Source organism: Pithys albifrons, chromosome 1 (assembly GCF_047495875.1).
Source record: "Pithys albifrons albifrons isolate INPA30051 chromosome 1, PitAlb_v1, whole genome shotgun sequence".
Classification (NCBI taxonomy): Eukaryota; Metazoa; Chordata; class Aves; order Passeriformes; family Thamnophilidae; genus Pithys; species Pithys albifrons.
In genome coordinates this window covers 31,074,499-31,101,894 of record NC_092458.1, presented here as the reverse complement: position 1 = coordinate 31,101,894, position 27,396 = coordinate 31,074,499, and positions in this window count along the sequence as shown.

Genomic DNA, 27,396 nt, shown 5'->3' with positions numbered 1-27,396 from the left:
GGAAACCACTGCTCCTTATAATCCTCTATAGACAAAGACTGTCAAAGTTGACTGCTTTGGCAATGTTCCTGATGAAATTGTATACATGTGAAATTGTTAACTACCAAGTTGGAGTTAAAAATCTGCAACCCACAGATTACATTTGGGAACTTCAGGCACTTTGAAATATCCTTCAAAATAAAGTATATATATATATATACACTCCCTGTACAGAGGGAGTGAGTTTCTAACAGAGTTAGTTCTTTTGCACACTTGATTGTCAAAATTTGATTATTCCCCAGCGTAACTTATTTTATCCTCTCATTAGGTGTGTGATTTCACCTTGAATTGGATGTTGTTTGCTCAATTTTGGCCATGTAGCACTCAAATGTCTAAGCCTAATATTTGAATTATTTTTATTGTCTATTTTTAGATTATTTGCTCTTTACTTGGTTTCTTCCTTATAGAAATGTCCAGATTAGAATTGAATATCTTTTTTTTGAGACATTGAATTATGACAAATTAATCCTCTATATGTTGTATTTATAACACTAAAATCCAAAGAAAAGTAAATTTTCAGAACTTGTAATTTCTGGGACAGGCTGAGTTTAATTTTGAAAGGTAAACTTCACTTCATTCATGGGAATACATATGAAAAAAAAGATTGAGCTGTCTACACCTTAGCTTTATATCTTAAATAGATTTTCAAAATTTAAAAAAGATGTAAAAAAAAGCCCAAACAAAAAAAACAATGTTAAAAAAAATTGGTGTGCAATAGTAATTACAGTGGGTGCATTTGATAAATATTTTACAGAGCTAGTAATTTGTATTGTGACAAAGTTCTTGCTAACTTTTCCCCTGGTATGGCCTTTAATGTGGAATGATTTTCAATGCAGTAAACACAGTCAGCATTGTGGAAATAAATTGGAAGGGATCATGGGATAGTTTATTAAGGTTGGCAAATACTTTTATTTTTCAGATAAATGTTGTACATGCTGAAGGGCACATTATATGTAACTTATGGTCAAAAGAATTATTTAGAAAGTTAAGTCTGGATATTAATTTGAAGTATCTCTTTCCTTTACCCTTAATCTATCTCTGATCTTGATTGCTGAAGATTGCTCAATACTGCAGAGTTACAGAGACCTGGGTTTGCTGTGAATCAGCTTTCTCATGGCTGGTTTTGAACTTCATGATCATGGAAAACGAAGAAAAATCTAAGTGAAGGATGTGGTACTGGTTTGTATTATGGGAAGTATAATTTTCAGGTTTTCTTTATTTTCCTTCAGAGTAGGCGTTGCTGTTGTTGTTTGGTTAAAATTGGTGAAGGGCATGTGACAACACCAGAAAAGACTGTTGAAAAACTTTATGATTTAGATACTTTGGGGGAAGACAATGTTTGAAGCTATAAAACACAGTTTTTGGCTTTTTTTTCTGGATCAGTTTTGGTGTTTGTTTGTTTGTTTTTAACAAACTGGGCATATGTATACAAGTATCTCTCTAATTCTTCTCCAAAGACTGATCAAAAGATGACTTGCTTTTCACTTTATGACAAAATTTTTTGGATGTAACTTTTGGGAACTAATATCTGATAACCTTAATCAAAGTGCATTATTTATTTTTTCCAAATTGTATTCACTTCTACAAGGCAGACTAAAAATAACTGCAAGGAAAGATGATATCAGAATATAGCTGCCAGTGTATGTAGCATGTTTTCACACTCTTTCTACCTCAATTAAACTAATAAGCTTACCATACAGGATAAGTTGCTCAAAGACCTCTGGGCTTCTAAAAACATTCCTTTTCCAAAGTTTATACATGACTATCCTGGATATTTCTAGATGAGAATACACTAGATCATTTATACATAGTCTATGTATAAAATTAATTAAATTTTTGTAATAATACTGTCCTGTTTTACTCTTTTTTTTCCCTTCAAAAAATCCTATGAAATCTAGGGTTCATTTATGTTAACAAAGATATATTTATTTCTTGACATTTGTTTTTGTAGATTTGTTTTAAACTTTAGTAGCTACTTCTCAGGTGATTCTAATTTTCATGAATTTGATTATTTTTCTAATTATCATGAATTGTTAAAGATAATTTGTTTTAGGATCAAAACTGATGACATTGGGGCCATTTTTCAGTCTTTTTGCAATTATTCCATATGATGATTTATAGATAACAGTTTAATGTTCCTTATATTTTTGCCTTTTTTTTTTCCCCACCAGGCTAAGGATTTTTAATGTGGAAAACTCTTTGTGTTTCATAAAATAATTGAGAGTTGGACTGCTTTGCTCTTTGCACCACTGCATCATTTGGCTCTGACTATTTAAAGCTGTTTGCAGACCACAGCCTGTTTGTAGAAAAGCAAGCAGGGACAGGGCATTCAGTCATCAGAATAGAAAGCTGCAAGGTCAAAACCCCCTATTCCTTCTACTTTTTGTCATACGTATTTATTGTTAATATTTTAATTGTTAATTATTACTCTTAGTATGGTATTAGTATGGTATTCATGCTTTAAAGACCCTACTCAATAGAATTTATTTTAAACATGAAAAATGAAAGAATATATTCAGACCTTAAGACTAATAGTGAATGTTTTACATTTACATTTGATATGTTTATGTATACCTGCATTCATATCGAGTTTATTAATAATCAAGTTTTTGGTTATCATAATTTTATTCTACGCACTTCATGCATAATTATGTTGATCATACGATGTGCATACACACCGAAAAAGAACCAGAACAGGCAGACCAAAATGGCAGAAAAACCTGCACATCTGAAAGTTTTTTTTCTCCACATATAACAAAATGGAAATAAAAAATTTCTACAGCCTGTTCTTTTGTGAAAAATCTGCCGAGCTAACTAGTAGATTGCACATATTTTATTGACAATGTTTCTGGTCATGTTTTCATGAGGTTATGCTACTACCTCTGAATTTGGATGTCCTGAAATTTCAATTTTTTACCAGTAAACAGCAAAATTAATTTTCCTCAGACAAATTGTGATGGGTATTTTGAGGAGGTAAGAACCTAGTATTTTATGTACAAATTCAAGGGAATCATTCGAACACGAATTGAACTATGTCCCTAGTTGAATACATAATGTTGATTAGGCCCTAGTTTGTACAGGTCCCCTTCATATTTCAAAGAATTTTGTTGTGGGTAAAACTCAAAGCTAAACAGGAGTTCAAAATGCTCTTCAAGCTGGCATTCCTGCAGTGTGAGACCACTGAAACCCTTCCCCAGTGTTCCTGTCTTTGTACTTGCTTGTGAAAAAATAACCTCTAACTCTTACGGCCTAATGTTGCTTGGCGTTTCTTTAGGAGATACTTATATGAGTGAATCTCTTCAGAGTCAAGGTGCCTTTGGACTAGGCAGGCTGAGCTTATGAAACACACTTGTGCTTTTGCAATAAATTCTGAGGAGATAATTTTTCCCTCACAGAAAATTATGGGTTTTGTTCTCAGTTTGTCAGCATTCCCCATTTAAGAAGAACAGACTGAGAATACAACGTAGACTTAAACAGGTTACCAGCTCTAGAAGCTTCTTTCATCCACATGGCTAATATTTTGGGCATTCTTCCATTCAGATCATGGTGTGTGAGAAAGACAAAAAATCTCTTCCGCATAGTTTTCCCAGATGTTTTTTTGCCAAAGGGAACAGCTGCCATTGTCACAGTTTTGAGCTCTGTGTTTGACAGCACCTTATGTCAGATCCTGCAATGAAATTTTGTGGAGTTTTTCATATTTCCTTCACAGTAAAATGGTGCTTCGACTTTAAGATGCAAAGCATTACAATATCATTTGGCTGACAAAAACAATCCCTATGAGAAATTATGGCAATGTACTAATGCCCTCATGCATCATTTCAGATTTTGCTCTAGACTTTAATTTCAGACTTCTTTTAAGTCTGCTCATGTGAATCATTCCTTTTTTGCATCTTAGGAACATGGGCAGGCTATAGGTTTTCCTAGTCCTCCTAAATAGACAGATGTAGTGTAATACACTATGAAGTAAGATGTGGATAGATGGGCTTCAATATCAATGTAATCTGAGAACTGAATTTTAATTCATATCTTTGAGCATGGTACAGATATTCCCATAATATGAAATGTTATCCCACAAGTTCTCTCTAGATATTACTCAGAATGATTTATGATATGAAAACAGTTGTCTGACTTGATGCCACATGAAATATTTCTGGTCCATTAGTGCCTAACAAGGTTTATTTAAGCTGAAGTTGTGAAACTTGAGATTAGAAAGCTATTTTAAATTTTACAACATACATAATGAAGACTTAGGGTAAAACAACAGAATACAGATTTGCAAATCTTCCTGTAGCAGCCAAGGAAGCAAATGTATATGTTATGAGTCTATATGCTTTGAGAGTATCATAGAATATGTTTTTTTTTTAAATCTGATGTACCTGGGAGAATTGAAGGAAGAACAAACTATGCTACATCTGACAAATGATAGTCACATTACTTACTACATAGCTAGAATGACAATATGTAATACAGTGATGCTCATGATGTTAGGTACAAAGACCATACACACACACACAAAAATAAAAAGCAAAAGAGAAGAATAAACTGGTGAAAGAATAAACTTTTGAAAGAGAAAATGTTTTAAGATTTTCCCCAATCAGTACTGTGTGTCTACTGCAAGTGTGCTATATACATGCACATAATATTCAGTAATTTCTGAGTCATTATGGGATGAAGTCGAGAAAGGGAGGAACAAGGCACAAGGGCCAGAATATACTACTTACAAAGTCAAAGATGGTAAAACATAATTTGTATATATGAGAAGTTGTGGCTGTCTCAAGGCTTGATCTCCTGTGAGTTGAGATCAGAATTGGAGACAAGGCAAAACCACCTGGGAGGAGGCATCGCAACATGATACCAGAGTGCATATGCAGATTCAGTAGTTGGCTTTTTTTCTCCCAATGATCTTCTCTCACTTCTGCATAAGTATCTTCTACCTGTGCCTTGAATAAAAGTCAGATTTTACTTCGCATTGGCTAATGCATTTGATACCATCTACAGAACTGGGAAAAGTTTTTCTTTTCACTTCCAGGTTGATTGAGCTGGGGAAAGCACAAAAAGAGACAAGTAATAAAATGAGTTGAATAGCAAGTTCAAATTTTCATTTTGGTATGCAAGTGTTTTTTCCAAGTGTGCTCATAGTCTTTGACAGCCAGAAAGTGTTATAGAAAGGTACTCATTAATGTGATGCAATACAGACTCTGGTATCAGGCTCACACCTGCACACAGTGACTCTAGCTGAGGCGCTTATAAATGGTCATCCTAGGTAGCATCAATAGTAGGAAAAAAAAAAGCACTTCCAATTCTTTTAAGAGATGACTTAGCAAGGAGAGTTTCTCTCTGTTGACTGGGGCCCAGAGTCCAGACTGGCACCCAGACACCTGAGTTAATTACCTCTAATAAGCTCTTATGGTCAATTTGATCTAGGCCCTGAGGGTTGTCATGATAAGAAGGGCAAAACCAGTCATAGTAGAGGACAAGATACTAGCTTTAAAGCAGAGAGGAGGAGAGAGGAATAGGAGGGATTAACCAAAATAATTACCAGAAGGTGGATAAAAAGGAAATGATAGCCTCTGTTATATGAAAAAAAGAGAACTGATAATTGCTAGATGAATTTAATTCATAGAGGAGTGACTCTGTTAAGCCATCTCTTCACATCTCATTGCTCTTCATATCTGTCTGGGACAAAAGAGCAATATTATTTCTCTAGTTTGATCCCTGATGCAATATAGATCAAAGTCCCTTACCTTGATTTGTGTATTATACCTATAATTTTGATTTGAACTGCAACATATCTTGGTTATAGATACAATAGTTGCTTAATGGACCATCAGAAAGTAATGAAAAATCACAGCCTATGGCCTCCTCTCATCTAGGTAAGAAAACACTTTTCTAGTGCCAAGAATGCTCTGATTTATAGTTCTGGAACTTCTCCAGTGTAAATTGACTATGTTCAAGTGATTTATTGAAAATATTAACATCACACTCTTATTAGAATCTCTCTTAAAATTGTTTAACAGTAACAAAGTCTGAAATAGGACTAAGTAATCTTGTATTACTACATGTTCAGTGGATGTATTGCTGTATTTTTCACTTGAATGTGGACTAAAATGCATTTTTTATTGAGTCAGTCTAGAGCATGGAGTTACGAAGAAACCAGAATATTATTTCTTTATAACTTTGTCATTACCTGTACATGATGATTTTGCAATAGCTGAACTGTACCAAAGATTCAGAACAGTGCTTCTGAGGACTTGTGCCCTAAAGGCAAAACAGGCTAAATACAGCACCACAAATCAGCCACTGACAATAGTATAGTACAGTGTATAAGAAACTTTCCAAAGTGCCTCATATATAAAAACTGAAGTGCAAAGTACAGAAGAATGTTTGCCTTTAAGCCACTTCTCTACAGCTTGTAAGTATAATCTCACAGGTTTCTTCATGAAACAGTTTCTGATGTTGTTCTGTCCATTTTCCATTAGTTATGCAAGGGACTTCATCTGTCTGCCCTGTACTGAAAGGCCTCTCTTTATATTCAGAGAAGCAAAATAGTGAGACCTCTAATCAGTAATGAAATCTTTAGTTCTTTTTTTCTGTTTGTGACTCTCACTTTGTTTCAATCTGTCCTTCTAAGCAAAGGAAGGCACCATTGTTATCCTCAGTTTACACTTAAAAAAACAGGTATAGAGGCAAATTTTAATAATTCACAGCTCAATTTTAAGAATTCATTCTCTTCCTTTTCTCTTGACCCATTACCTCCAGTTCTTCAGAGTACAAAGAATCAATTCAAATGAAGACACAGTGAAGCTGGATCATTTATTTGACTGCTTATAAACATTTAGTAGAATAAGCACTATATCCTTCTGAATCCTTATCTTTCCTATAGTTCTTTTACTTTGAACTATATGTAAATGCTATAATGTATCAAGCAGATCATTGTTTGACATTGCTGGGTGCATTTATACGCTATTTTTGCATGTAAACTGTGGAATTCAAGATGTGTGAGGACTGGTTCATAGTTAGATGAGGAGAAAAAATTCCACACTTTTCCCATTTATTCAATTTGGAAGCAATCTAGGGTGAGAAAATAAGGAAGAAAAAGTAGATAAAAACAGGAAAAAATAATTTGGGTGTATGAATCTAAAGGTAAACAAAAATCAAGCATCTTTATAACTTTAAGAAGGACTTCCTTTTTTTTTCTGGCATTATATCCTTCAGTTCTGTTTTACAATAAAGAAAATACAGTTCTTTGGGGGAAAGAAATGTTAAAATCTACAGAATTAAAGGACAAATTTAAAATCTGATATAAGGAGCCCATTCATTAAGCTTCCAATAGGAAATATTCATCAATAGCTATCATCCTGGAAGCAACATTTGTGTTAGTAGAACCATGAGAAGCAGTTGTGTATAATGAACTATGACTTCTCCTCATGGAGATTCCTTTACCTGTGACCAACACGTGTATTCAAATTGCTGCTTAATAACTTAATGACATTTAAACATCTAGTTTCGCTCATAGCAAAATCAAAGAAGCCAGTTTGCTCCATGGCAACTCTTCTGTTGTAAGTGTCACAGTAGCTTTCACCAGCACCAATCCTTACTAGACATAATGTCCTTACATTAATTATTATTTCCTAGTTAAGTCTGCAGGGTGAGATGGAGAGACTGGGTATATATCACTTTCACTCACTTACTATTGCCATGATTCACATACTGCTATCTTCTCTGCTGTATATAAATCCCTGAAACAGAAAGAAATATTTATGTGGTTTGGAACAAGGGGCTGCTGGTGCTGTTTCAGCTTCTTTTCTAAATTAGAATAATCAGCAAGAATGATTAATATTATTACAAATTTAGTAGCTTGTTTTTCCATACTTAACTCTCTAAATATGCATTGGTTTACTGTAAAGAGACAGTCTAGTGAGAACAAATGCTCTATGAAAATTAAGTAACATGACTGATTTATATGAATCTATATCATCAACATTCATACTTAATTATGTCCCTCCACTCAGTTTCTACTCATTTTCCCAGGCCAACAGATCACCACAATGCAAATAAAGAAAAATATGTCGAAAATTAATCTTCCACTTGCTCCTCTTTATTTTTGAATTTAAACACTTCAGTAAATAAAGTAAAAAACACTGTAGGAAAAATAGTCCTTCTTTTCATGTAATTACACTGTGTATGGATTGATGGCTTTTCACTCATCAGAAATGCATCTTAAAATATGGTATTCCATAGTAGAAGCTGGTCAAAACGTGGACAAACTGTGACCATACCTTCAAAAATAGTTCAAATAGGAGCAAAAATAGCTCCTGTTTTTCAGCTCCAACACTAAGTCTTAAAATTTGTCTAAATATGCTGACTTACAGGTACTTGAATTTGATTACAATTTTAGAATATCTTACAGACATCATAATTTTAGAACTGCCTACTCCTCAAATATTAGAGTGGAAGAAGTGCTGGCTTTACAGACCAAGAAAACTGGCCCATTACAATCTCCTATTTAATGGTCCTGCTGTTACCACTTCTGCTCCTCTAAAAATAAGCTACATCAAGACCTACTTCTGTTGATGCCAGCATGGACATGGAGGTCAAAGACTGTGTTCTGAGCATTTGTTTATATTTAGAAAGAGCACTTTTTCTGCTAGCTTTCCTGCTAACTGAAAGTTAGTCCCTCCTTCGCTATGCCAACTGAACACAAATCAGGTACTGGTGTTCATTAGAGCCAACAACAGACACAGAAAGATATTAACCCTTATGATCAGGGGAGAACAAATGCTGATCCTGACAAAAAAAAGATTTAATAAAAACCTAGAGTATATAGGTAATGCAAATTACATGGAGCAGCTGTTTTAAGTTATCAGGCAGTATTAATTAAAGTTGTTCACTTCTATAGAAAAGGATTTTTTTTTTTTTTTTTTAACGTAGGAGTGATTCCCTAGGTCTAATGTTAACTTTTATTTTCACTATCTGAAATTAAAAAAAAAAAAAGTCTTATAGTCTAAAGAGTTTTGTGATAATGAGAAACTAAATTTTATTTACCAAAAGTTACAACGGTGAAAAGGTATCCCATTAGTATTTATATTTTCTGAAAAAGGCATTCACTGGTCAGTTGGGTCTCAGTTCAGCATTTAACTCAAAGTTTTAAGTTGAGAGCAGTGCTATGCATCATTTTCCAAAATAAATAAAAATAAAATTTTCAGTGTATTTCTTTATATTATGAAGTGATCAGTTTCATATGTGCATTTGATAATTCAGGTAATTAGGTCTATTATTTATTAAAATTACCTTTTTTTCTTTAAAAAGGGAATTGTGCTAGATACTTCCAGATGTAATTATGTATTTACACAGCATAGAACTTTATGTTAACATCTGCCTCTTCTTTCACCTCAGAACTGAAGATAGTGTCCTTTTTAGCTCTTGTTAGTTTTATAAGCAGAAATTGCTCCCCATTTATCTTTAATTTCAGCAACTTAATGCAATTAAAATGTTGCATGATTTCCTCAAGTAATTCTCTGTTTAGAAAACTTAGAAGAATTTACATGGATTATTTTTTAGATCCTTTCAGCACATAAGAATAAATCCCTCAAGTGTTCAACTTATTCACCTATTATTCAAAATTTGTGATGCTGCCTATATTATGGCTACTACCACAATAATTTCAAAACCAATTTTTTAATTACCTCAAAGTCATTGTGACTAGTTTGAAAAATGAGGGAAAGAAAGAAAATCTACGTTTGTTATAATACATCTATCTGTGTCACCTAACAATAAGAAAATATGTTTTTTTCAATTCTGCTTTTCACTTGAAAGGTCCAAAACAATGTTCTTAGAAATTGATAAACTGGACTAGGCATTTTCCCACAAATAGAGCATGACTGGTTGGTTGCTTGCTAATGAATGTATCTGTGGTAACTAAGTAATAAATTAATAATAATACTGTTAAACTGCAAACTATTTGTTATTTCATTGCTATTTAGAACAATCTTTGGATGAAAACACCATATTGCAAAAATGATAACACTTTCACTTCATTTATGGGATAATTGTACTACATTATCCCTAAGTATAACATAATATTCTCAGTAGGGAAGTATTTAGAATCTGTAATAAATATTGTTTTGAATGCAACCCCACTAAGATAATGTCTGTCAATTACAATATATTTTAGTGATTAGTAAAGCGTCTAAATACAAAATTAAGCTGTCATAATGGTTAATAATAGATTTGCACAGAATTGTTCTCAGCCTTGCTTCTCCAATTAAGTTTAAATATTTAACTGTTGAAATATTGTCATGGAGGCATGAATCTTCAATGCCAGCAAAATGTTAAACAACTCTCACCACGTAAAGCAAGGAACTTTGATCTTTTCTGCACTTAATCTTGAAGGATCTGAAGGCGTTTTCAGTTCTAGTGCATCCACGTTTGCACGGATACTGATTGTGAAGAAATGAAATGTTACTCTAAATATGGAGAATCTACTTACCTCTCTGGAAATTTTCTCTTTATGTTTGTGTATTGCTTTTATGGCACTAATCCTGGCTATGATATAGATTGACATGATTTAAAGGCCTAAAAGCTAATTAAGTTTCTTACCTATGAATTGCAAAATTCTTTGCTGTGAAACCATTTATCTTCTGTTTGTACTAATGTAATGCATCCCTTGGCCATTAACAGAAAATTTAGTAGAAAAGAAACACAGAAAATGTAGAAATGTTTGAGCTGTGTATTTTTTCCAAAGACACTGATAATGCATGATTTCATAATGCATTGTGTGAACCACTAATAATAAGGGTTACTGTTACCTTCTAAGAAAATGAAGTTGTTATCCATCTTTGGTAAGCAAAAACCCTTTATATTTTCTCTGCTCAGTTTCCTGAGCAAAACGGCCAAAAAATCATCTGTGTAATAGGTTAAATAATTTTTTAAGTCCTCAGGACAGTTGATACTTAATTATGTCAGCTGTTATTCTGAATTGAGTTAATTAATTACACTGAAATGTTCAACAGAAACTTTTGCTCTGCTCTGAAATAAAAAAAAAAACCTACTGATTTTCTGGTTCCATAGTTGCTAAAGAGTTTTGTATTTCCTAACTGGAAATTTAATGTAAAAGGCAGATGAAAGAAAAACCACCTTCTCTTTCCCCCTTTCATATGTTCAGTATAGGTCTTCAGGGTATTCATTTTCTGTTATTAAGTTCTGCAAAGAGTACACTGCATCTTGGTTGCTCATAAAGAAGGAAATATTATTCTTTGAATTCAGAAGTATTCCCCCTTCTTTAAGGAAGGTATTGGTTGCAGCAATAAACACTCATTTTATTAGGTCATAAGAATTAAATATTCACTCCTAGTCAGGTTACGAAAGAGATGTGTACTCCTACTTTCCTATTCATCATTGTGCAGCTATTTGGAGGCTGAATCAAAATTCACAAACTTATGTTTATGAAGAAGAAACATCAGAGATTACAAAGTCATTAGATAACTTGTGGCCAGCCACATGTTTATGCAGTATGTTTATTACTCCACACTCTTGAAATCCCCACCTGGAGTACTGTGTCCAGATCCGGGATTAGTAGTACAGGAAAGGCATAGGCCTCTTAAAGTGGGTCCGGACGGTCCAGAAGGGGGGCATAAAAATCATCAGAAGACAGGTTAAGACAGGGTGTTATTCCGTCTGGAGAACAGAAGGCTACAGGAAGACCTTGTTGAGGTATCTAAATATGCAAGGAGTCTTACAAGAAAGATGAAGAGAGACTTTTTTACCAAGGCCTGTAGTGACAGGACAGGGGACAATGGCTTTATACTGAATTAGGGCAGATTTAGATTGGACATAAGACGCAGATAGCCCAGAGAAATTTTGGGTACCCCATCCTTCATTGAAAGTATTCAAGGACAGGTTGGATGGGTTTTTGACCCTTTGGATTTAGTAGATGGTGCCCCTGCCCATGGCAGGGTGTTGGACAAGATGATCTTTAAAAGTCCCTTCCAACCCAAACATTCCTATGATTCTAAGATTCTCTGCTGCGTAGTTGTAGCTGGTTGTTACATTGCAGTCTATACTTCAAGGAGTGCTAGTTATGCTGCAAGCACTACTAGTATCTTCCTTGTCAGAAATGCAGAGAAAAAAGCTGTTCAGTATGTGACTGAAGGCAAGAACCTAGGGATATTAATAAATAATGCTAAGTAGCTAAAATGCATCAGCATAAAAAGAAGAAAGCAAAGACATTTGGAAATTAAAAGTGCTCAGCACTATTGCAAATCTTATTTAGAAGTTTAATTTGAGCCTGCCCTTTTTTAACCATCCATTTTCTTTAGGGTTTTTGAGACCAAGAGGAAAAGAGGTGACATAATGAGGAAGCTGCCCAGACTGAAGCAAAAAATCTGGATAGAATTTGCTATAATCAGTTCATTGTGTTAAATCATGGAGAAACTCTAGCCACGGACCAGAACTATTTTGTTAATTTCCATACTAAGAACAACAGTAAAGTGGACTTTGAGGATCTCACTTCCTCCAGCTGCCTGCCAGAGCTAGACAGAGCTGGAGCAAAAAGAAAGCTTCTTTAGAAGGAATTTGTGTTCCTGGCAACAGATCTTTTTCTTATAGATAAGTCAAATGTAATTTCTGATATTTTTAAAGGGAAACAAGGGATGGCTGAATCAAAATTTTGTAGCTGGTCTCATACATATAGGAATGAGGAACAGTGCCAGAGGTAAGATGTCATGAGTTTTTCAGAAAGATGAGGATTGCTTTTTTCCAGTGTAATTCCTGAGTGTCTCTTGAAGTGTTGCAGAATCACAGCACTAAACACAGATCAGATCACTGAGTGAAAATGGAGGGTAAAAAACTGCCTGTAATAGGCAGCTGTTCAGAAAGTGGCAAGTCAGTCATTTAGAAAAACTACTGATCATCTTCTATGAAGCTGAGTGTTTTTCCTTTCTTTATATGCAAACTGAGGCAGAGAAGGGCAGACATAGTTTCTGAAACTCTAGGAAATAAAGTCAAAGCCTGCATCATACTTTTGATTATAGAACAGCCTATTACAAAATCAGGAAAGTCACACTGATTTGCCAACCAAGCTGTTCCTGGGGGTAGGAAAGTAACAAGGGGACTACAGCGGGAAAGAGGGGATTTCTCAGTGTCACTTAAAGTTATGGAGGAAAACCCAAAAAACAGACCTTGCAATTTTCAAATATAATCAGCAAATCTGGAAATAACATGTAGGATTAAGGAGGTGAAAGGGAGATCCTTTTTCCTCTACTTGGAAGCAGTGTTTTGAGCACCTCATTTGTTGTTCATCCTGACCATTGAATCTTTTGGAGACTGAGCAGTACTTAGCTAACTTGGTGTCATTCCTACTTTGCAACATATTTTACTTTTTAGTCACTGATGCACATTCTCAAGGCAGACAAAAGGCTGCATCTGTAGCCAGACTATGAGCAGCACACACTGTCTCTTGTGCAAACATCAAGCAGACTGGAAATTGTATAGTAAGTTCAGGTTGTTCTGCTTGCAGTCACTCTAAACCCAGTCAATTGTAAATTTTGCCCTGGTGAAGCAAGGTTTCCAGTCTCACTGGCAGACTTTTAGGAGTAGTTGTGGACATAAGATGTTCAGTAAGTTGAAAATCATAAAAAAATTATTCTTGGGAAAGAGTGAGATAGGAAGAAAGAGGGACGTATTGTTCACACTGACCTTGGCCATCAGATTGTATGGGAAGACAATGATTTCATCTCAGGAGAGACAGATGCACTTGCAGATTGTTTGTTGCATTATCAACATTGCCTGTGTTAGGTTTTATTTTTCTTGTTGAGAATAATGGCTTTGTTTTGACTAAGATGCAGTTAAATTTCTTTAGCTTGAGTACCTGAATGCACATGCTGGTCTGAACTCCAAAAAGGAAAAGCTGCAGAGACTGAATCAACCTGGTACTACTGCAGTTGTGGCAAATATCTGGGATGTTGCACTCTGACTGGTTTAAGGATGTAGACATGCTCTGTAGGAGGAAAAGATTTAATGCCACAGAGACCACAGAGTGTATCATAGATGCTGCTGCTTTGGAAATAGAGCATCAATGAAATATGGAAGGGCAGAAATAATATGACATAACCGTGATCAAAGGGTGTAAGACTGCACTGTCTCCTGAGTGACTGATAGAGGCAATGATAACTGATTGTAGGACCCCTACAGAGGCAAATTGCCAGTAAATAATCTCAACCTTTCATGCTTTTGAGTGGTCAGGCAGCAGGAATATCACAGAAATCTTTCACTAACCTGCCATTTGACACAACAAATTTAAAATGTTATTTTCTTATTTTAGCTTATATCAGAATAGATTCCTTAGTCTTGAGAATATTTCAACATTTTAATGGACATTTCAAAAATAGCTTTCCATGTTCAGGCTTTGCACATTTCTTTTTCTTACTTGAGACCAAATTGTGTTTGTTGGTCCTTCCTACCCTGTCCCTGGTACGTCTCTTGGTGTTTTTTCTGTGTTAGTACTGGAGTCATAGCTTGAAAGGACCATCAGATAAGTAACATCCTTTGTTTCTTTCAAGTCTTCTCTAGAAATGGCTTTCAGATTTTGAATCCTATGAGTCACTTGTGATGGATCTTCGTGTCTAAATGACTGACACTGGGATGGGTGCTAGATGATAGGCACACTGCTTACAACTGAAAACTTATTATTTCCAATAATTGTTAAAACAATATTACCTATATCACCAAAGAAATGTTGAAAACTGCCTGGCTTTGGGTAGTAGTAGTACATGGTTATTATGAGTATGAGAAGTTAACTACAGATGACTTTGCTCTTTGCAAAAAGTGATTGTTCAGGTGTTAAAAGAAGTTTTTTCAAAGTTAGAGGGATTAAAGTTTCAGTCATTGATACTGTAATCTCCTGCTGTGGACATCTATCATTTTTAAGGGATGAAAGAATGTTAAGTCTGCTGCAGAGATGCTTTTTCTTTCTGACATGACTGTGAAAGATACATGACATTTATTATCAGTAGGCTAAAGAGAAAGATCTTTGTAAGTGCAGATAAAGTTGGATGATAATTCTAAATAATCTCTTTGAATGACTTTCAGACCAAGTTACAAGTTATTTTTGTCTCCATTATGACATAAATGTAAGGCAAGATTGCTTCTGAGATGGTTGCAATGATTTCTAGCAGTATAGATGAAGACAGCTCTGGACTCCTTAAATTTTTCAGATATGTGATTGTCATAAGATGCCCCTCATACTCTATTTAAAGCCCTGAAACCTTTTTTGGGAAAAGACAAGCTTCGTTTATGTTGAGCACCCTTTATCAAAATGGTCTGGCTTTCAGCAGCTGGATAAATAGAAGAAAGATTTCAAAACCCCTGTAAAGTTTGCACAGCACTGATGACTGTCACCTCTGATGGTGATAGGCATTCCATCAAAATGAGAAAAAAGTTTTGCATTACATATTGAAATATTTTGTTGTCTTTATATTAGCCCCCCTGCCCCCGTCCCCCCCCCCCCCCCCCCTTTCAATCCTGCTACAAGCAAGTTCCTTACTTTCCTAAAGCTTGTTTTTCAGGACTAAGTCCTTCTATGAAACTGTCTACCTTCATTCAGACTGAAGAACTTTCCAGCTTCTTGAAAGACTAATTCTGATTTTGTGTTCTTCATGTACTTGCCCAAATCTTCCATACGCACATACATAAAAGCCATGTCCTGAAAGACAGACCTATCAGATGACTGATTTTTTCATAATAACCAGGTTGAAACTATCTGTTGCTTATCTTCTCTCTCTTAGGCCATTCTCATACAAAATGTTATGCAGACATTCTCAAGCTGACTTTGGATTAGGGAGTGGTAGAGCGTTGGTAGTACTCTGATAAGGAAATGGCTAATCAGCTATGGGCAGAGCATATTGATTCTGTAAGCTTAGCTGTTATTTCTACATGTTTTTACAAGTTTTGTCATACAGACAGACACATGACATGCCAGGTCTAATGATGTATCATACCACTTGGACCAAACTTGGCTATCATTGACACGGTCCTGCATTGAATCATAGACTACCCTTCTCCTACGCACTTGACATTTTCACCCCTTCAAATGGAAGCCATGCCAAATGTTTGGCTAAATTGAACATTATAAAATAAATCTCCTGAATTTTGCTTACTGACCTGCATATTTATGCCCCTAGAACCACCTTTAACCTCAGGTATGGTACCTGTCCAAGCTATGGCACCTGTCCATGTGTAAATTCATGTCTGCTATCTTCATTTGGTGCACGTATTCAGCTTTTCCCTCATCAGCTGTTTCAGAATAATTTTCCATCTTTGTTTGCAGTTCTGTGACTTGTTTTAGTTTGAGAACAAACAAACAGAAAAAAATATATTGAAATTTCCACTCTTCAGCTGAATTCACCAGAGACTTCCTGAAAACTTGGTAAACTTTTAGCTATTTTTTAAAGTAAGATTCACTGATTTTCTAATCACTTTTATTAAAATTCCTGGATGTAAGAGACTAAAAGCTAAATCTTAGCTATTTCTTCAAATGTTGACCCTTTCATATTTCAGTTATTGTTGAAATTGTCACTTCTGAGAGATGAGTCATTTCTGGATTGTGTTACAGCTGGGACTTTTGTTTTTTAAACAAAGATTAAAAAGTGAGCTAAAGACAACTATTTCCCAGGCAGAACTAAATACTGACTGGAGTAGGGATAGTTGTGTGAATATATTTATGCATAGGTGTTCCAAGTTTTTTGTCAGCACAAGTTGCCAATACTTATAATAAATCACAGGAAAAATCTATTAAGATGATTAGGTCATTTTTTGCTCCAGTTTTATTCTCCAATTTAGCTATGCATTTCCTATATCTGTTAGTGAAAATTTCTCGTCGGTGTGCTTTGGGTCAGTATGTTTCAGATGCAAGTGATACAGTCCAAAAGCAAAACTGAAATATTTTGCTTTGCAAAGATTCAATTCAACTATAATATATTTTTATTATATCCATTGTCCTAGTCTACTTTATAATTTCCTTTCATTCGAGGTTAAAAACATCAGGCCAAATATGATGGAAAGGAAAAAAAAATAATGCCTCATTGACATTTAAGAAAACTCCTTTTCACTCTTTTCATGTGAGTGGATGGCAAAAAACTGTAAATTATAGGATGATCACTAGGGACTTGATGAAGGGACTTTGAGACTGAAAGTTTGCCTGCTTTTTCAGCCATATCAGCTGGTTTAATAAAAGATATTACCTCTTCCTACCAACCTTACTTCCCTAGAGTTAAAAGTATCTATGTGTGTGTGTGTGTGGCTCGGCTTCGAGAATGAAGATTTGGGAAGGGCTGTCCCCACGTGGGTGTGCCCTTCCAGCGTGCACAGTGGATTTTAGGTGAGGCTCAGTGTAGGCAGAACTGGCCCCACCGTTTAAGTCCTGAGGTCCATCTGCCACGGCCGAGCGAGCTTGGACAGTGCCAGTGAAGTCCTCAGGACTAGAACCTACAGCACCCAGCATTTCCCAGGAGGTCTCCCATCCAAGTACTAATCCGGGGCTGACCCTGCTTAGCTTCCGAGATCTGACGGGATCGGATGTCAGGGAGGCATTTAACTGCCAAAAGTATCTATATAAGTTTCTATTTCGACATTCCTATGGCACTCATTTCTTTGGGTGTTCCTGTGGGCTTGCTTTCAGTGAAAGTCATGTCAATTACTACACTCAGTGTACCCCAGGCAGCCTTGCTTGGCTGGCATTAAAACATGCACTCTGCAGTGGCAAGCTCTAGCCATAGTATATGTGAGTGCATACATGCTCTTCTGGAGCTCATGCAGATCTGGAAAGTCATTGAAACAGTGTTTCTCAGCCTTCTGATGGCATATTATTTTTTTTCTTAAAAAAAAAAAAGTTTCTTCTTTTCCATTTTTGTCCTTTCTAAACTGCATTGCTTTAGCATGTGAGTTGTTGGCTTAGCAGCTTTTTGTAAAACCTTGTTTTTACTTTGTCTTAAGTCTAAGCTTGGTAGGAAGTCTGAGATTTACCTGTGAATGCTAATGTCTGAAATGTTGATATTGATGTATCTATCATTTTGGACACAGGAGACATCTGGTGTGGATAATAGGTGTTTTACAAAGAGATGTCTTTTTGTCTTACTTCACTGTTGCTACATGAAGGCTGCTGCATGATAGAACCTAAAAAGGACAAATACTGGAATTCATGAATTCAAATCCATGAAATAGAAGCTAACTTTCAATATGGGTGCTTGAAAATGAAAAAGGAACAGCATATGAGATGACAGAGAGAAGAAAAATCAAGATGAAAAATGTCATTGCTGAATCTAACATAACCGGCAAATTGAATCCTGAAGACATGCGGCTTTACACGTCCTATAAAATCTATCAGAGCAGTATGAACATCAGCGTATGCAGACATTGCTGTCAACATTGATGCAAAATTTGCTGTCTTGCCTGGCTAATCCAGGCTCTTTTTCACAGGAAAAATAAAGAGCCTATATTTTCCTGGGTTAACCATTAAAACAGAGATCTTTTTGACTTCTAGTCTGCAAAAAAATTTACTTTTTCCAGGCTCACTGACCCTTGTAAAGACCACAAAAGTTGATATGAATGTTTCTTTTTATTCTAGATATATGTCTTTATATCTTTAATTTTATTATAGTTAAAAATTTTGTTAAATTGCAGGTAACAAAAGTATTCAACTATTATATTATACCACATTAACTGTAGTGTATGCATTCATTAAAAGTATACACAGTGCTTCTGGAGTAGATGGCTTCAGAACAGTATCATCCAGGACATCCACATTTCTCAGGGCTAGGGAGCATAAACAGAGGTCAGGGATTGCACCCTCATGTCCACAGAAATGAGTTTTGTCATCTTAATAATCCTAACTCAGATTTACACTCTCCTGCCTTGGAGTCTAAATTCATTGAGATGAGAGTTGGAAATTGTCAGGACCTAAAAGTTTTGAAGCTTCAGCTTTTAAGCAGGGATACTGCATATTGAGGGACTGGCTTCCCTTCTGCAAAGTTCCACAGACTGGATTTAGCCAGTACATTGCTGTCTCACTTTAACAGGAAAAGTAGTAGTCAGAGACTTAAAAATGTAAATATTCATCAGCTACTTCTATAGCTCAGTGAAGGATACATGATGGTGTTTCTTTAACTGAATTTCAAGTTTAATAGATTTTTTTCTAGTTTTAAGCATTTTAGGTAACTGAAAATCCTTACATAGGGTCAGTTTTGCCCAATTTTTTCATTTGCTGAAAAAAAATCTCCCCAAACCCCAAAACTACTCTCCCTCACATTCAGACATTAAAAAAAAATCATCACATTACAGCTTGTGTTAAAACAGTTGTAAAAAATTCAAGTGCAGAGATAGAGCCTATGATTTTAAACTATTATAGTTGGTCAAATTTGATTTGAAAAAGAAGTGGTTTGTGCTGCAAAGATTTAGCACAAACCAGCAAAGTGACAACTTTGAAAAAATGTCTCCATGTTTTTCAATCAGTTTTCTTTTGGAAAAAAAATCTCTATGTATGAAAGTTTCTCTCAGCTTAAGAATGTCTTTTGTCCCTTGACTAGTTAATCACTTTTGCCCTTCATTATTATTTGTACTGATGTGTTAAGGTGTTTAAGCTGTATTTTGCAATGTATTGTTCAAGCTTAACACATAAATAAGCTCTGTTGTGAACACTGCAGTACTCTGTCCAGGGGATCTGAAGTTGACTTTTCTTCTTATTTTATTTATTTTTATTAAAACTCTTACTTAAAAAAAACAACCAAAAACATTTCCATAGGAAAGAATATATAGTATAAAACAATTAAAAATGTGCTAGCAAACATCTGATGGCATATTCAGCCCATACAAAGATTTTTTTTACTGTGTCATCTCTAACTTGCTTCCATGGAAAACTGTGCTGTTGACTGAAAAAAACCCCAACAAACAAACCCCACTGAGGTAAAAAAAAAGTCAAATATCAAAAATTAACTGACTTTGTTTTTCTTTAATTATGAGAAAAAACCAAATCCAACCCTCTTCTCCCTTTCTTTCAGTTCCCAGAACTTTATGGCAGCTTTATTTCCCTTTCATGCCTTGACCCCAGAGACTTATTCCTAAAGCAGTACTCAGGGTATTGGAAGTCCAAGAGAATAACTGCTTTGTAGATATTCTCATTCCTGTGCAGTGTCAGTAGATGAAGGATGGAACCATGGGGGAACCATTCAATGACTATACTTTGAGGCTTCCTCAAAATTTCTGGAGCAGTGAGTATTTACTTTCCCTATGCAAGCGGAGGAGCTATAATAACAAGGACTAAGGAAGTCATGGCCAAAATATTGTGTATTAAATGCATGTGTTTTTGCCTCTGGGCACCCAATGACCCAGATAACTGAAAAGTTCTCCCATCAGGATTTCCCTTATAGCTACTCTTTTCCTCAAAGCTGGAGGTCTTGAGAACAGCCATATCTTACAAATTAACAGCCTCTCTCTTCTTTGTGGCACTTTAAGCACACACCATTACCCTGTCCTTAATTCTTTGTAATGCAGTTTAAAAGTCCTATAAAACATTGGAGGAAAGAATATGAAAAAAAAATCATTCAATAAATGTGAAACATATATCTTAGAGGGCATGACCTGCATTAATTTATAGAATATACATCCTGTTTATGGAAATTACCTGCCTTTTTGGAACTTTTACAGTCGTTATAACTTCCTAAGAGGAAATTTGTGTTTTATGGTATTAATTTATAGGGGGGTTGATGGTGGACTTTTTGCTATTTGAGGCTCTACCTTGTCATTCAATTTGTATATATCTGCATATTTATTATGACTTATTTCATAGAGCAGTAGTGTCAACATTTTGTTTTGGATTGTTCTTGTGATTAATAAATACTCTAGTTACCAAATATTAAGAAAACACAGACTAGGGAATTCAAGTCCTTGGCGCAGTATAGGTGATAATTTGTTGTGGGGTGTGGGACTAAAGACTTTGTTTCTGAGAGCTTGAAAAGAGTCTCAGGAGCTCTTCACAGTCACCCTTTCCAATTTAACCCCAGGCCAAAGGTAACTGAAAATTGTTTCCATCTGATATGGTTGCTACTCCTTGATGGTCTCATAACAAAGCTGGACTGACTGCATTATAAATTTTTCATAAAAAAGTACATTAATGAGCATCTTTGTTTTCAGTATCACCTCAAATCTGACTGGCAAATTGAGGAGGTGGTCTTCAGAGTAGAGTGACCTTTTATCCCAAGACATATTATTTGGAAAAAACTGAAGCACACTAGGAAACTAGGATTATTACGGGATTACACTGAGTAACCTAAGTCACACAGATTCATTAAGAAAGTAAAGGCAATCAGGTTCCAAGTTTTAAAGTGCAGTATTTCTTAATTTAGAGTAGAATTGAATGAAAAAATCCAACCACATAATTCCATGATTGAAACTCACGCAATTTTATTAGCAGGTTATTTCTGACTCTTACTACATGGTTGACATAGTAATGCAAAAGCTGTACTGAAACTGTACTGTTCAGTGTCTACAGTATTTTCATACTGTAAAACATGGTACATAATAAGTCTGAATAAAACCTACCACACTATACTGAAAGCCATAATTTCAAAAGAATGCATTTTTCCCTAAATAATTTAATATGGGAAAATCAATATTTAATCTTTCCAGTAATATTATACAGTGGGGGAAGAACTGGATATATATTTCAGGATGATAGTATGTTAGAAGAAATATACACACAGTACAGTTTGCTAGAGGGTCTTGACTAGTTGCATGTGAATTACAATGAAATAAGGAAGTAGCCAAGGGGTTTAGGATGATTTTTAGAAGGGTAGAGTGTTCTCATTGCTGCATGGCGAGGATGCTATTCATCTCGGAACAGATAAACCGTATTGTGAAGAGTATATCAAGCTGCATCAACAACTTTCTTAAGAAGTTCAGAGTGCAATTAGAACAAGAATCTCAAGTGGCTTAAATCAAATAAAAATCAAATCTGTTGGCTTTGTCTGAGCTATATGGGTTTGCCCAAAGTGAATATTTATCCAGCTGTAAAGCTGGATCTGTATAAAGAACATGAAGACCATGACCTACTATAAGGCTTGTAAACATTCCAAGATGGTAAGCTGTGGGTGTGGAATGGTTAAAACTATGAAACAATAAATCTATAGCTCTTAGATTGGTTTTCTGAATCTGTCAGGTCATAAGAAGACTGAACCTGTAATTAGCATTTATAAAGATGCCTACCAAAGTTTCCACTCCTGTGTGAATTTGAAAAGTAAAAGCATGAAGTTTCATCAAGATAATTTCCAAAGACTGTGGTTAAAGAGTCTTCACATAGCAACCTACAGAGCAGTTGGTAGTTTGCTGCACTATTTGGAGTTGCAAGGATAAAGTTACCATGACTACATTGGAAGCAGTCAGATGCTGCAAGTGACCCTGTTCCATGACTTTCTTTAATGGAATATCTCTAGAAAATCATTTTGTCTGAATGTTTAGAAGTACATATTAAAGGGGCATGTGAGAATTAGGAGTTTCATTAAGAAAGTCCTCTTATTTTATCATTTAAAGAAACACAGTAATTATATATAAAAATGAAACAGAACTGTGAATGTCCTGCTGTCATTTCAATCAGATAAATATCTTGCAGACTTGATACTAGTAAATTAAGATTCCCAGTGTCAAATCCATGACATTTTATAGTATGTTGGATAGAATGAAATTAAAATATATTTGATATTATTTTGTAGAAAAAAACAGTAAAGTGAAATACGAATATATGTACCGTGTGTACTGTTTTCATTGGTTAGTATAGAGATGCCTTTGCCTTATAGTAATGTCAGATTGCAAACACACCAGTACCAATAGCAGAATATCTTGGGTGAATATTGACTCCTCACCTGAAAGGTTAGAGCCATTCAGTCTTATTTGTATGTGCTAATGAGGTCCTCTCCTTCTTTGCCACAAGCATGTTTCATGTTCTGTCACAGTAAATAGACATAATCCCAGTTAAATCCTTTCATCTTGCGAAGGAATCACAGCAGATGGGCTGGGACAGGAAGGCACATCAGTGTCCTTGTAGCATCCACTTGCCTTTGGTCTAACATTTGACAGCGCATATGCTTTTAGCCTCCAATGAAGTACTGGCTGTAGAATAGCAGAGCATTTTTATCCATTAGTGGGGCAGAATCTTTCCTGGGGCTGGAGTTCTTGTGCAGCTATATAAAATGGAAGTGCAACTAGTTAAGATGGAATAAAAATCTGTTATGTGCTGCTTCTTAGAAGTCTGTGAAACATTTTTAAATAGAAACCAGTAAATTTCAGAGGACTAATTTCAGGCAGAATATTTTGGAAACTACTATAAACAAACCTCCAAAAAGAAACATGAATTCCGAATATTGTAGTAGAAAGACAAAACAAACCCCTCTCATGTTGCTAATTATTTTACATAGCTTCATTAGTCTGAGCACAGAACTTCCTATAAGAATATTAATTATTGTATAAGGGCCTTGAATTTTTTTCTGAAGACTGTTTATGTACCTTTCCTTTCCAAATGGCCCCATCCTACAATTACAATGGCAGAAGGTTGAACTACCAAGCATTGTATAGATTCTCCATGCAACTGCTATGACTGTAGGTCTAGCAGAGACTTGCATAAACAATTGTCTATGCTAATTTTAGAGGACAGACTCACTGCTTCTAGTATATCTCTTAATTTCTGTTACATTGAGGGCATACCATTGTTGACAAAATGTGTTTAACTGAAGGTGGTTGTCTGTAAAGTTCAAGAGAAAACAAGCACTTCAAATGTGTGAACTACTGAGGACATCACGGATTTGCAGGTAGTTTTATAGCTTGAAATAACTATAGGAGTCTTGGATTGTACCTCCAAGATGACACATTGTTATTTTGCTCTAAATGAGCTTTTTTCGCATTTTTAATTTCTAGGGATGTTGTGTAATGTTCTGATCCTTTAAGGCCATTTTACAAAACCAGTACTTTTGTAACAAAGAAGGCAGGATTGAGTCCCCACTGACTTTATCTTAACACTGCAGTTCCAGCTACCCCATGACAGCACATCTGCTCATAGTTAATTCGTATAACCAGGCAAGATATATCTAATTTGCTGTAATGTGTTATGATACACACATAAGTAAGTCTGTAAGTGGAGAAAAGTGGTAAGATTTCTTACTATACTGAACTTCCCTGCAGAAACACATTCCACAGCATTAGCTCTGCCTGTATCTGCACTAATCTGCACTGTTGGAGTGTACCAATGTCCATGTTGCTTTGTTTGGGTTTGGGTTTGTGTTTGCGGGTTTTTTTGTTTGTTTGTTTGTTTGTTTGTTTTGGTGGTTTTTTTTGGTGGAAATAGGACGTGATAATGGTGGCTAAATGGATTTCACTCTGAGTTGTGGCTGGAGCTTACACTGACAATAAGGAGTCAGTAAGTGCTTCTATAGCTTAGCTGTAACCCATTTGTTTGACTAATAGAAAAAGCGAAAATACTCAGTCTCAGAAGAGGTTGAAAGAATGATTTTAGCTTTCAGATCTCTTCACAAACAAGTGATTACAGTTAACAGGAATATATGACTACTGAGTGCCTTAAAACAGATCATATCCTCAAACTACTATTCCATGAAGCGGATGTTATCTCCACCTACTTTAACAATTTTCTCAGGACAGTATGGAAAGAAAAGTCCTTAGATATTCCTGAGAGCAAGATTTGCTTTGTTAGTCCTCACTAAATTTGAAAAGCAGGAATTTTATCCCCTCTTCCCCATCCTCTTAAATAAAAAAACTGCAGTACTTAGATCTGGGTAAATATATGTTCTATGTAAATCTATTCAGTAACTAAAGTGTAGCAATGCATTCTCATTACATGGCATGGAGGATGTCGTGTTAAAAATGGGCTGATGAAGAAAATACACCAGTCACTAAGAATGCTTTCACAACTGATGTTTTTAATGTGGTTTGAATGTACTAAATGCAAAAACTGCATTGTCTTTGCTTCTTCTTCCCATAACCCCCTGCCAGGCCGGGAGGCTGGGAGAAAGACTCTGACCTCATGTTACCTGAAACCCTCTCCCATTGAATGTAAATCCCCTTACTCCTATTGGCCCAAAGCCAGACTCCCCCCCTTGTCCCTTATTGGTGAGTTTGTATCACTCCAAAGTCCATATAAACCTGTACTCCTGAATAAACTTCCTCTTTTTGTTCCTGCCTTCACCGGTGGTCCCTGTGTGTCCTTTCTCAGGGGCTCTCAGAGACCACGTGGTTGGGGTTAGCAGAGAGCACACACTTCTCCTAGGTTAATGGACTAATAATCCAGGACCAGGAGAAGCACCATATAGTAGAATTCCTTCAGCACACAGCATCAATGAGGGTACAAGAAACCAACCGCCATACTAAAGGACAAGTGATCTTCCACTTTTATTTCTACAACTTTAATGAAAGGAGTAGAGTTGTATTACACAGCTGAAAGTGAGGATGGAGTGCTGTCACTGCCAAGTCCCAGAATTGCACCTGTGCAGCATTTATCTTATAATACGGCACTTGACTACAGGATAGTTTGAATCATCTTGCGTATATGCAGTAGTGACAAAGACATCATTCTTGATCTTTTTTTTCCTAAGCCTGGTCTACTCAGTTGAAAAAAATATAACTCCTCTCTCTTCTTTCCTCAGTCATAACTTTATATCCAGGAATGACCTTTCATATACTACCTTGAAAGACATTGGAAATAATAAGTATGTGATGTGAAACAATAAAAAGTTCTGTAGGTTATGAGCAAGGGAAAATAGAGACTCAAACTTCCTAATGATTTTTTTTCACTAATTCTAACCTAACCAACCTTAACACACAGCTAATATAAGTCATCATATTTTATATTGTCCTAGAGTTTCAGGGTTACTTTATTGTAAACATTTACAATAGTAAGATGTTAATTATGTAACATAGTGTGTCTAAAATTCTCTGAATACTATCTGAAAATAAAATCACAGGGAATCATAATGTACTCTTTACACAAATAAGCAGGTTTTTAAAGAAAATATAATCATCTATCAGAATTCATATCAGTACAGGAGGCAAACATTCATCAGCAGTGTGCCAGTCTGCCTTCCATAGGAACAGAGCCATGTCTGTATTTCATACTTATAAAACACACACTGTTACCAGCTGATGCAGCCTGGATGCATGCTGGATTTGCAGTGAGACCTTCACAGGGGATGAAGAGAGATTTAGTCTCGTTTGTGTTTTTGTTCACAAAGATGAGGAGATGCATCTGAAATTAAAGCAGATCTGTGAGTGACCTAAGGGCAAATGCAATGTATGCCTGGCCCAGCGTGGCATGGGTATTCACTCTCTGAAACATTCAGTTTTCAGTGGGGTAACGTAGGGCATGCTGAAACTATTAGCTTGACCATTTCAGTTTTCATTTGAAGGATTCTTAAACCAAGAGGACCTTTTTTCTTTTGTATTTGTACTATAGCATTGAATGACATGGGTTCATATGAACCTGTTAAAGTATTGAGTCATTGCTATGCAATGTTTTATCAAGAGTTCATTGCCAGTATAGGTCAGTCCAAGCAGAGTGGAAGACAAGCATCTGTCCTATTTCAATGCTTAAACTGAGAGCAAAAAGAGTAAGAAACTGTCTTATTCATCTTCTGCTCATCATCTTACACAGCTTGGTGCAAATCTCAGAGCAGGAGAGGCCTGGAAAGTTAAAACCAGAAGTAAATGCACTATATATTTAGTAAGATAATGTGTATTCTAGGGTAGGAAACCTTGCCTCAACTTTAAGAGAGGTGTGCAATGCTAATAAACATCCTGCCATAAAATCACAGGGACCTGGATTAGACCTTGCAAAATAGACAATGTGTCCCAACTGGGAACTGTAGTCAAAGGTGTATATATACATGTTCCCCTTAATTTTTAACAATATTTTTAGTATACTTGAATCTGCCTATGTCGCTACTCAGCATAATCCCATGAAAATCACTTTGGTGCTTTATTGGAATAAATCTGGTACATATTCTGTTATCTTGAGTAACAAAAGCTATGCTTAAATCATAGATTAAATAACACCAGAAAATATTTCCAGGCACTGGAAGCCTTTCACATGTTGTTGCACTGTTAGAATATTCTCTGCCACACTTCTGCGTTACTCTCAGTTATATTTTTTGAGTTATCCCAATGCCTCATTTGGAATAGACACCTGTTTTGGTGGTCACTTGTTTTGAAGACTAAGAGAGCTTGATGATATGGATGAAGCCAAATCACTCTGACTGGTCTCAGAGCCAAAGTATGCAGGCAGTACATAATTTGTAATGTATTTGCAGCCACACT